Genomic DNA, 12622 nt, shown 5'->3' on the forward strand with positions numbered 1-12622 from the left:
ACGATGCTCAGAAAGAGGACTTAGGCCTAACACAGGAAGGGTGGAGGAAGGAGAAAAGTTTCTGTCATACCGATGACAAATAAAGAGCACTGATTTTCTTTGTAAAAACTGATTCGACTTTATTTATGTCAGATTGTTTGTAGGAAAACCAAATTATGGAACCACAATCACAGCTTGGGGGAATTAAAGTTTTAAAAGTTAAAAGCTTTGTATCCAGTGGTGCAACACGTAAAGTACGCCGCAGGTATCCAAGTATTTTAAGAGATTTCTTACATGTCGTGACAATGCGCTTTGACCAACATACATTTGGCGCGAAGATGAGGCCAAAGCATTTATATTAGAAAACTCTTTCTCGGGATAAACCGTCAAGTGAATATTTAAACACAGAAGGTGATGAACGTCCAGAAAAAGTCAAGAAACGGGTTTACGGAAGTTTAAGTTAGTTTGCCAGGTTTCACATCACCTACAAATATTTCCCCATGAACTGTTAAGAATATTATGACCATGGGTAGAGTTTACCGTGTGCTATAGCCCACAGTGGTCAGCGTGAAGTCGTATCTTAGCGGACGGAGCTCGGGCCTTCACTCGTTGCGACAGAATGCTGAAGGCTCCGACGGTCCAACTACATGTTGAGAAACGTAAATGTATTTACTTAAAAAAAAAAAAAAAAAAAAAAAAAAAAACCTACTATGATGGAAATGAAGTAATGACCGGCCGCAAGTTGGCAAGCCAGAGTGGAATGGCTGGAAAGGTTGCCGCCATCTATGAGCGACGGTGGCAACCAGACAACCGGCAAGCCGGTTCTCTGGTTGCCGCCGTCGCTCATAGATGGTGGTAGCTGTCCAGAGTTCTGTGTCACCAGGCAATCTGAGGACGGACACAATCCTGGGGAAACTAGCCCTTAACAGCTCCGCTGTAAAAGTGCAACACTGTCTGTCTACCTGTTTGCAAAGAAAAACAAAAGCAGCCTCCCATTACCTTTCATTCGCGCTTCGTAGTCACGTGCAGTTGGCAGCAGCAGCAATCCCCCGCTTCCTTTGCATCATATTTATGCCATTCCCGTCCATATTAATGTGATTACAGTCGTCCTTTTGTATCCGTCAAACGTTATTTAAACAACGCACACACACAAAAAAAAAAAAAAAGAATTGGTTGAGATTACTTGCGATCGTTCTTGCTGCTGTTAACGTTTCCGTCGAGTATGAATGTCGCTGCGATGTGAAAAATAGCGGCTGCGTCCCCCGAGGGACAACAAGCAGCGTTGGCGTGTTGCGTACTTTGCTTGCTTGTTGGCGGGTCGCGTGTCTGATGCTCACTTCTTGTTTCTTGGGTTTTGGAGCGGTGGACGTGATTGCCGCGGCGGCACTGCGGTCGATGTTGCGTCGAGCCCTCGGCATTAGATCCGGGTTGCTTACTGCTTTTGTGTGTGTGTTTTTATGGCTTCCCGCTTCCGCGACGGGACGTTTTTCCTTTTTTTTTTTTTGTGACAAAGGGAGAAAGAGGGGACAGGCGACTAAATAACGAAAAGAAAAAACAAAAGTAGCTGTGGCCGCTTGTTATCCTCAAAGGTCTCGTTTTGCGATTCGTTTTTCAGCTTTCTCATGGACTGATGCCGCAAGCTCATTGAGGGCTGAGTGATAGTAAGATGCTTAGTAGTCGCCACACTCTACGTTTATTGAGCAGTGAGTCATGATTGTAATGATTAATGTATTTCTTAACGAGGAAGACGAGATTCTTGCGCATATAGGGTTACAGATACTACGAGCTTCGCATATACGATTACACATACTGCGAAGTTTCACGGAGCTCAGAGTGACTTTAAAAGAAGTGCTGTTTGCGGGAGCGCGGAATAATAATTAAAAAAAACGACAAAAACAACAATGCGTGGCAAATTGCAAGGCAGTTTTGTTGGCTGCGTGAAACGTTCTGACCTGACAAGCGTTTAGCGTTAGCTGTAGCTCGTGGTTGCACCCATGTGCAGTCGGCGTCCCGTAATGTATGTTTCCCACCCAGTTTGGCGGGGAAGCTGAATTAGCGTGTAGGTCACGTGATATCAGGTCACGTGATGTCAATTTTCCCGCTAAATTTAGCGCGGAAATGGAATTTATGTGTGGGTCAAGTGACGTCATTTTTGCCGCTAAATCTAGCGGAGAAAATGAATTATTTTGAGGACACCTGATGTAAATTTTCCCGCTAAATCTAGCGGGGAAACTGATTTTGTGTAGTGGTCACGTGAAATCGGGTCACGTGACGTCAATTTTCACGCTTAATTTAGCGGGGAAGCTGAATTGATGTTGAGGTCACGTGACGTCAATTTTTCCACTAAATCTAGCGGGGAAATTGAATTGCCGATGAGGTGACGTGACGTCAATTTGCCCGCTAAACCCAGCGGGGAAATTAAGTTGACGTTAAGGTGACATGATGTCAATTTTCCCGCTAAATCTAGTGAGGAAACCGAACTTGTGTAAAGGTCACGTGACATCATGTCACCTAATGTAACGTTTTCCGCTAAATTTAGTGGGGAAACTGAATGTTGTGTAAAGGACACGTAAGATGACGTCATGTGAGTTTTGTAACACTGCGGGCCTTGCATTATAGGACGTCACAGACATATACACCAATTCAACTTCCCCGCTAAATTTAGCGGAGAAACTCAATCGGTATTAAGGTCTGTGACGTCCCATAATGCAACACTGCGCGCGTTGCATTATGGGACGTCACAGGCCACGGCGTCACGAAATGCGGCTTCACGAAGTCCGGAGCAACTAGCCGAAGAACGTTTCACGTTAATAAGACAACAACGAAAACAAGTCACAACTCGTTTCTAAAGATACATACAAGCGAGGGTCGCAGTGTGCACTAGAGAATCAGTCGGCAAAGGCGTACTATGCACCAGCACACCGTATACAAAGAGGACCGCGCTTTCCCATAACGGACGTGGGCACCGCCCGCGCTCAGGAACCAAAGGAGGATAGAAGGGTAGGATAGGGCATGACGTCGGCCGTGTAGCCTCCACAAGCCATGCTCCCTTGACACCTCGCCTCTTTCTCATTTTTCTCCTTACTCTGCTCACCTCTCAGGCCAACGTGACCACGTCACGTGACCGTAGCTAGCCTTCGCCTAGCAATGGTGTACTAGAATACACCACAGCCTAGCCTTCGATCTGATGAAACCTCCCGGACTGAGCGCGCGCAAGCCTGCAAGGAATCCTTCTAAAATCAACCATCCATCTCGCACGTGACATGTCACGCGCACCAATCGCCAGAGAGATCTGCGTTGACACTGGGCACAAAATCGTCTAAACTTTTTATGACTAGGCTTCACCAATATTGCAACGTGCCCTCTCCTAGTACTTATAACCTCCTTGCAGGAATTAGATTCGCAAGAGGCGAAGCAACTGCGCATGCGCTATGACAACAGCACAGCGCCACCGTACTGGCGTTGAGTGAGTCTATAGACAACAATATGAAAGGAAACAGACTTCCTCGCTTTTTTTTATGTACCTACAAGTTTTGGAACATGTCATGGTCCCGACGAGGGCTAGAACGGAAAGCTTAGGTTTAACGAAGGTTGGGAGAGCCGTGAAATGGGAAAGAAGAAAAAATATCTGTTTCCTCTCATTATGTCGCCGATAGGGCATTAGTACATCGAGCAAATACCAAATTAACCGATCGAACGCCCGAGCGCGGCGTTCAAACTCCCTCCACAACCTCTTAAGTTCTCCAATTAAACAAGATTCGGACTTCCAATCGAACGCCCTCTGCTCGATGTTTGTGCTTACGTCACGCACCGCATGCAAAACAAGTTCGATTGATCTCTAGACGAATTCGATATTTTTCTTTCACGGCGAGAGTTACGTTGTTGCGGGGAATGAGAGGGACAATGGATCGACCAGGCAGGGGCTGGCATTTGGTGCCTCTGGCCAACACTAAAGTAAATGGATGCTGGGAAAGTAGCGCCAAGCTCCCCGTATACGATCGCCATTCTGGTCCGTGAAATAAGAGATTTTTCCTTTTCTTTTTCTTGGTGATCTGATCTAAATTCGCTGGTGACGGGTAGCATTATGGAGACGTTTCTTGTATACCGAGAGTTTGCTATGCGGAGGGCAAGTTCGTCTGCTTCTTGCGCAGAGGGTAGCGGTGACGTCAGAACGCCGAGCCCTGATTGGCTGATCGCGACCCCCTATCTGAGCGTCGTCTGCTCCTTTGCAACGTCGTCTGCTCGCGACGTCGTCTGCGTCTGTCTTACTTTTCCTGCGACTTTCGGAAGTGCAGAGGCCGCGAAACGATCTTACGCCAAAAATGTGTGTAAGACAAAACTTGAGAACAAATTCGTAGTCACGAAACAAAATTTTCGTAAGTTTTTGCGCAGGTTACGACGAAATCCTACGGCAGCTCCGAAGCGATCAAATCAGCATGGCCGACAGCGTCGCGGTCGCGACGACCAACGGACGTTTATTTTTCTACGTGCGCTTCTCACGCGTCCCGACTTCAAGCAGCAAGATAAAAGTAAAAAGTACTTGAAACAGACCATGACGAACAAGAACGCTGGATCCACAAACACCCGGGAAAAGCTCCAACGGCCACAATTCCACCGACAACGACCAAGCGAGCACAGAAGATAGGCCTAGCAGGCACTCCGACTCGGCGACCGTCTGCCCACAAGCGGCTGGCGTGCTGAATGAAATATGACCGCGCGACCCTTGTGAACCCTTCCCGTCTTATACTTTGATCGCTGACCTCAATTTTAGATTAAGAGGTCAATCTCTTCCTCTTGTCATCTCCTTGTTTTCCGAGGCAACGGTGACTCTCGCCGGTAAAAAAGCGGTGAATCTCCGACAGACGCAGGAAAGGTAAGGCCATCGCTTTGACTAGCAGACGTAAAGCAGACGACGTTAACTGCGCCAACCCGCCGACGCCGTTAAAGAGTAAAGCGCGAAACACATGTACGACGAAACTGTCCGATCCGACGTCCGACCGCGCAATACGACGGTCGGAGGCGAGGGTTTTCGTAGCATCGGAGAGCGTTGAAAACCCTCGCCTCCGACCATCGTATTGCGCGGTCGGACGTCGGATCGGACGGTTTCGTCGTACATGTGTTTCGCGCTTTAAGCGCGAAACACATGTACGACGAAACCGTCCGATCCGACGTCCGACCGCGCAATGCGATGGTCGGAGGCGAGGGTTTTCAACGCTCTCCGATGCTACAAAAACCCTCTCCCCCCAAGGTCATTCCGGCAGTCCGCACGTCGGATCGGAAGGTTTCGTCGTACATGTGTTTCGCGCTTAAGGGGTCTCGCCGCACACGAAAGGAGGGAAAAAGTATTTGGGAGGGAACTTACGGACACTAACATGCTCACTTTCGGTTCTTAGCAAACAAACCTCGGCGCCTCGGGACACCTCGCCAGTGAGTCCTTTGACTTCCCTCCTTGATGCGCGCCTGCTAGTTGTTAGACAAAAACAACGTACCGCTCGAGCTATTTCCTCTTCCCTCTCTGAAAGGCGAAGTCGAGCTCGCTAGACTTCCGAAAGTCGCAGCAAAGGTAAGACAGACGCAGATGACGCTGCGAGCAGACGACGTTGCAAAGGAGCAGACGACGTTCAGATAGGGGGTCGCGATCAGCCAATCAGGGCTCGGCGTTTTGACGTCACCGCTACTTCCTTTCTCATGCGCAGAAGACGAAAATGAGCCCACTTGCGAGGCGTATTCATACACCGGCGAAACAAGCGTACATCTTCGTTCCACCACCACATGCTGTGTCGGGGCTTGGAGGCACTGAAGAAGTTTACTGTTTTGAAATACGCAAGAAGAACAATATAATTGTAAGAGATCTGTGGAGATGGGCATCATTGATACGTTTATTGCATTCACAGTGCCAAAGACGCTTATACGGGGTGATTCAAGGAGACGCCAGGCTCTTTAACTCGACCGCGAAATTCGGTTTCTTAACCTATCGCGCTACGACTTTGTGCAGCGTTGGCCACAGATGGTGCTTTTTTTTTTTTTTGTAAAATTTGCAAAGAGCGAACTTACCTGACGAAAAAGTAAAGAAAGAAAGAGGCTTAGCTCCTATGGAAACGCAGCGACGCCACCGGTCTTCAAACACACGGCGTCGTTTCGCACGGGAGACAAGAGATGGCGCAAGCGGTCGTGACGCCAACTGCCGCCAACGAACGAGCATACGACACCGAGAGCCGACGTCTTTAGCAGAGAAGGAACTGCAGTTCCTTGTTGTTACCGCGCCTGTTTTTGTTTCTGCGACTGTAGCCGCCTGCGGAACGCGTGCCGCTTTTGTGTCGAAAAGATTGTCTGCTAAAGACGCCGGCACTCGGCGCCGTATGCTCGTTCGTTGGCGGCGATCGCTGCGCCATCTCTTGTCTTCCGTGCGAAACGGCGCCGTTTTGTTTGAAGACCGGTGGCGTCGCTGCGTTTCCATAGGAGCTAAGCCTTTTTCTTTCTTTACTTTTTCCTCAGGTAAGTCCGCTCTTTGCAAATTTTACAAAAAAAAAAAAAAAAAAAATTGCACTATTTGTGGGCAACGCTGCACAGAGTCGTAGCGCGATAGGTTAAGAAACCGAATTTTGCGGTCGATTTAACAAGCCTGGTGTCTCCTTGAATCACCCTGTAGTGGCGAGGAACGCTTCCCGTACGATGATGCTCTATGGTGATCTCGGCGCGACTGGTTTAGAACGACCCCCTGGGCCCGTTTTCTCGAACGCGAACCGTGGGTTAAAGTTAACTACTAGGCCACGTGACTGGGAGAGCAGGGGCGCCGAGCAAGGAGCAGTACCTACAAGCAAAATGGTCGCGACGTCGCTTGATGAGGGCTAATGGTTCTGCTTGGTTCTGCTGAACATTCATTTCGATCCGGCTGTTATATTAATGACGCATCATCAACCTATTAGCACTTCAAGCAAAGCGTAGTTCAGAGGGACTACTAAACTAACCGACGGCAGCATTCCGCGAACGCATCACTCTTCAGCAGTCCGGGATCCAAGACATATGACGGTACATAAGCCTTGCGAGTGTTTTTATGGTGAGTAAAAAAATGTTTTGCGAACGAGTGTTGGTATATATTTATACTAACACGTTTAATTTGTTACACTATGCACGCCAACTCGTGAGCAGCGATTACTTTGCGAAGAAAGGGGGTTATCCTCGATAAAGTCTTCGTTCCGGGTGAACAGCTGGGACATTTACTGTTTTTTGTTCGCAGTGCGCCGACAGTATGCCGGCAGCATCGAGGTTTCTACATATCCCCGGTGGCCAGCAATTCAACGATGACGAAAAGCTTAGCTCCTCGTCACCGGTGGATCGGTTGGGCAAAAGGAAAAGGGGACAAAGAGTTGAGATCAGCAGGAATCGCAGAAACGTGCGTCGCAAGGAACAAAAACGAGAATACAGCACCGGCGTTGCAAGACTGGAAGGCACATGGGAAATATAATGCGTTGTTCATAGCGAAACATATTGAAGGAAATATTTCTTACATTTTCGAATATTCGTCGGCAAACTCTAGCATAGTAGCTAAAAATTTTTCGTACCATCTAAAGCAAATAAATTGGTCTTCAGGTACAACATTACTATATTCTGACTTAAAATACCATACTAGATCGATAACAACCAGCGGAAAAAGAGGATAAACAAAATGACTGGCTTGTTTCACCGATAGATGGCGAATCTTACTGCCCAATCAAAAATAATTATTGTTGTTGTACATCCAGTCGTTTATTACAGTACCTAGGTACTTTTTCCTTCAAAGGCACCGTGGTTTACCAAAATGGGTTTACCATCGCTTCGAGAAAACCGGCCCTGGAAGCTTCGAAGATTTGAATGGACCGGAGATTGTGAATTCCATGCCAACGTAGTCAGATTAGCCAATCGCTTTGCTAGGTTTTGTCGTCTGTGTGTGTCCGTCAAGCAGGTAGGGAAGGCAATGGCGCTAGTTTCCCAAGATCCAGCTTGACATGAACTAACACCACCTAGGACAATCGGAGCCTGTGCACAAGCGTTTCGAGATCCTCACAGTGAACTCGAGCACAGACGCAGATCGGCCGCCCGTGCTTTGTCGACGTTCTGTTGGACCTCGGGTCCAGTCAATGCGTCAGCGTCTGGCTCGGGCACAATCGCCGAGTTGGCGCCATGATGACGTGCGATGACGTCACATGGAGGTGACGTCACATAGATGACGTCACAAAAAGAGCGTGAAAAAAAAGGCTCGAGCAATTTGGGACAATGGCGACAAAAGAGATACAGTCTATGAAGGTGCGATCGTGACGCGTGGAATCCCGCAGCTGCCGCTAATCGCCGCTTGAATCGTATCATCGTCCGTTTGGGGCACCCAGGTGTGATCGGCATGCGAGGATTGGCGCGCTGCACCGCCGCCACTATAGACCCACCGCTGCATGTGTGTGTGTGTGTGCGTGTGTCCGGGATGCCCTGATTGATGATGCCCGCGAGGCGTCGGGGGAGGGGGGGGGGGGGGGGGCGGTTAGGGGAAGATGGTGTCGGTCGTTAGCCCGGTCCCGCTTCGTCGTCGCTTGGTGCACGTCTTTAGTAAAGAAACGATGACACGCGACGTGTGATAGCCGAATTTATTTCGAAGGTTTTGTATAAAAAAAGAAAAAAAAAAAAAATCTAATGGACCTACGGTCGGCGACAAGTTAAAAACCAAGCGGATGCTCCGTCTCCAGCATGTGCTTGCTGCCTTCCGGCGGGCATTGACTGCGCGTGCCACGAAGTGATTATTGAGAACAGAAAGCTCGCGATCGAAGCGGACCATCTACTTGTACACGTTACTCGGAAAAAAGTAACCAATTCCAGTTACACTCGGATAAAAAGTAACCAATTCCAGTTACACTCGGATAAAAAGTAACCAATTCCAGTTACACTCGGATCAAAAGTATTTAATTAGATTACTTAGGAGAAAAAGTAATTGACCGTTACTTTAGAAAGTAATTGTTCCTTTTCTGACTACTTCGGAATGACAAAAAAAAAAAAAAAAAGAACGACCGATTTTTTGTTGGTTTGAAAACGGATCTTGCCTACTGTCCATTATTGAATTCGAAATTCCGAATTATAACTTAAGCTACTTATCTTCTTAATTCATTAATCGTCGTAAACAACCATCCTTTCGGAGACTCTGTTCGAGGAATTTCATAGGTAGGAAACTTGCAGAAAACTTAGAAATAGGAGCTAATAGAGTAACAGTTCCAAGTAAATTCAGTACTTTTAAAGTAATCCGATTACCCTTGAAATTATTTCCTAAGAAATGTAATCAAATCATAACAAAAATACTTAAAAGTAATTGAATACAAGTAATCTGATTATTTATTTGTAACGAGCACCGTACACTTCTGATGTTTCACTGACTATTCCCAACTTTCACGTCCTATGCGGAGGGCAAGTTGGTCTGCTTCTTGCGCCGGAGTTGTAGTGACGTCAGAAAAACGTCGAGCTCTGATTGGTTCTGAATGAAGGATAGTTGGTAGACATTGAGTCAGCTTGCTTTGAGGTCTACCCACTATTCTTCATTCAGAACCAATCAGAGCTCGGTGTTTTTCTGATGTTACCACAACTGCAGAGCAAAAAGCAGACGACTTAATCTCTGCATACGAAGCGCTCTGGCACCTACCAAAATGACTTTCACCTGGATGATCGTTGTAGCACAGGAGTACGGGTTCGGTCTGCGACACATATTTTACTTTGCTATACACGAGCAGTATTAAAGGCTTACTTGATTTTTCTCTCCAGGAAGGTGTAAGCTAGCACCTTCACGATGAAGCCGATCGTCCAGAAGCTAAGGAGCACGATTATCACAGCGGTACCACCATCGCTGAAAGTAACGAATAGTGAGATGTTCACACTTGCGATCTGCGCTTTGCGTTTTTTTTAAAGGCGTTCGGGCTCCGCGTTAAGCATTATAGGATACAGTACTGTGTTCTAGTGATAAAAAGGTCCTCTGTACGCAGAGGAGGGCATATCAAAGGGACACTCAAGCGGTTTTTGGAGAAGCTACGTTTTGGTGCGATGGTGTTAAGGAAGTGTCAGTGAATGAGTATCTTCAGTTTTAGAAGGCAGAAACGCCTATTAATCACGCAGGAATAAAATACGTGCGGACCAGGGTGTAAGATAGACAGGTGGGGAAACGGCCCATAGAAGCCTACCGCAGCGCCGTGACCGGATTGTGTACTCGTCTGCTTGCGGGTACCCCCGATTTGCGACAGATGGCGCTGCGGCGAGAGGAAAAAAAATTGGAATCGAATTTGCGTGGAACTTTATGGGAGAGTGCGCAAAATAAACCGAGAGCACGACATTCCTTCATTGAAAATCCACGAGAAATCATCTCCGTGAGTTTAGCCGGTCGCCACCGGTCGCCCACCCGGAGTGAGAGTTCGCGGTGCTCCACATAGATGGCGCCACAAAAAAAGAGAAACCCGAGGGGGACACAATCCGGTCGCTCATTTGGCTCTCGTTTCCCCACCTGTCTATCTTACACCCTGGTGCGGACTCTTTTCTGTACTTGCGAGGACCAATGAAATTATCGTATGTTTGAAAATTTTGGCGGTCTTTTTAAAGTTTCGCTAAAAAAACAATTTTCAGTTCATTTAAATATGTTGTGCATGATAATTTCACAAGACGTAAAATATTTCTAGTTTAGAATACGCGATAGCGCAATTATCGTTTCACAAACAAGGGACTACGTTTTATATTTGCCTTCCTCCGCGGGGGGTGAATTTCCCGTTCCCCAGGGATGCGCGGAAGCGCACGTATCTCCGCGCGTTGCAGGCCGGCCGGCTCCTTCTATCCGCAAACGTGGCGTCGGTGGTGATCGTCGGAATGGACGGCCTGGTGAAAGCTCATCGTTCCGCGTAAAAGCACTATCCTTGACTGTGAATTTTCGTCGTGTTTGGCTATGATAACCCAGCACGTACTAGAAGGGAACATCCACCTACTGGTGCGGCGATGTCGTGGCGGCACTCTCAAGATAGCAGAAACGCCCGTGCCGTCGTGTTTGTTTACTTCGACTACAGTGGTGCTTTCTAAGCATTTGTGTCCTCGAACATCGCCCGGATTTCTGATTTGGCGCATTTCATGCGTGTGCTCAAGTTCAAGGTATTACTGGCGCGTACCGTATAAAGGATACGAATTTTCACGCGTTTTCGTCACCGGAGAAGAATGATTAGGGTTAGCAATCCTGAACGCTCGCAACGTCTATCTGATCACGAAATCATATTTCTACGTTGCTATATCGCTGCTAAGATTACGTTGTCTTTTATAATCGTAGAAAAGGCGTGTGGCGATATTTGTTCTATTGCAATGTCGTGTATTAGAGTCGTGATCGTCCAAGACGGCGATGCATCTTTTTATTTTATTTTTTTCATTCGCTGTACCCTGCAAGCCTATCAAGAAAAAATAATAAAGCTTTAGACTAGAAAACTGTCTGTCTATATTCTGTTACGGCATTGAATAGCAGTGCGTCCCCTTTTTTAGAGGGGCCGCTGACACAGCTGACGGCGGCGTACAGAAGCGGTCGCCGTGCTGACGACCCGCTGCGCTTGTTGTAGTGGTTACAGGTGTGTGTACGCGCGGCGGAGTGCGGTCGTTCCGGTTGCAACGGACGCAGTCGTAGGTACGCGCTCGTTGCACATGTCTGAACCAGCCTTCCCCCCGTTCTCCCGAGGCGAAAGTCAACGTGGCGACATCGTTTGACATCACGTACCAGAGGTAACGCTGCGATGTCAAACGTTGGTTTGGTTACGACTTGCCCCAACCGCAAATCGAAGAAAGCCCGAAAAGGTCTGCGTTTCGTCGTCCTCGGAACCCGAACATGACTCCGAAGCGCTGCTATCGTCCACATCGTGCACGTCGGAGTGGCGTCATAGGAAATCATCAGCAGGTCGGCTGTCCGCCGAAGAACTTCAACCTCTAACGGCGTCAGGTCCTCGAGCGTAGAGAACTCCGCCATGATCGAAGCTCGAATGACAAAGAGGTTCGGCCGATGCGGCTACCTCGGGATCACTGCGCGACGGAACGTCGTCCAACGCCATTGGCCCGAGATCCTTTTGATAAGCGTGCGACGACCAATGAGAGTGGTTTCGTTTTCGGATGGATCCGAGGTTTGGCGGCCTTCAATTACATTTTTATTAAAGAAATAATCACCGTATGACTATACTTTTTGGTTTTTAGGGATACTTAAGGCGTCTAAATTCAGCTGTCATTATCAAAACACGAACTCAAAAACCACTTGACTGCCCCTTTAAGGTAAAGAGCGTTTTTTTTGCTCCTATTTGATTTGTGATTTGATCTCCATGATTGCGGAATAGCCGAAACCAATTAAGCAGAGCGGTTTGTTATAGCATAGCCTCCTTTATGCTGGAAAGCCCGTCAGATTGACGAGGGAAAAATAGAGCGCCGGGTCGCCGGAACTGAGAGAGCGGAGAAGTGGCAGAACGGCGTACGCAATGGTGAGCTGGGGGCGAATAACGAATCTTAGGGTTGAACTCTCATCAGCGGCAGCGGTCCTAGCGGCCTCTCCCCAAAACGCATTTGTATTTCTGTTTTCTGTTTCGTTTTTTTTCCTATCCCAAACGCGGTGGCGGCGACGCAACGCAACGCTGGCGGC

The sequence above is a fragment of the Ixodes scapularis genome, unplaced genomic scaffold (genome assembly GCF_016920785.2).
Source record: "Ixodes scapularis isolate PalLabHiFi unplaced genomic scaffold, ASM1692078v2 PGA_scaffold10__122_contigs__length_95168666, whole genome shotgun sequence".
NCBI classification, from domain to species: domain Eukaryota; kingdom Metazoa; phylum Arthropoda; class Arachnida; order Ixodida; family Ixodidae; genus Ixodes; species Ixodes scapularis.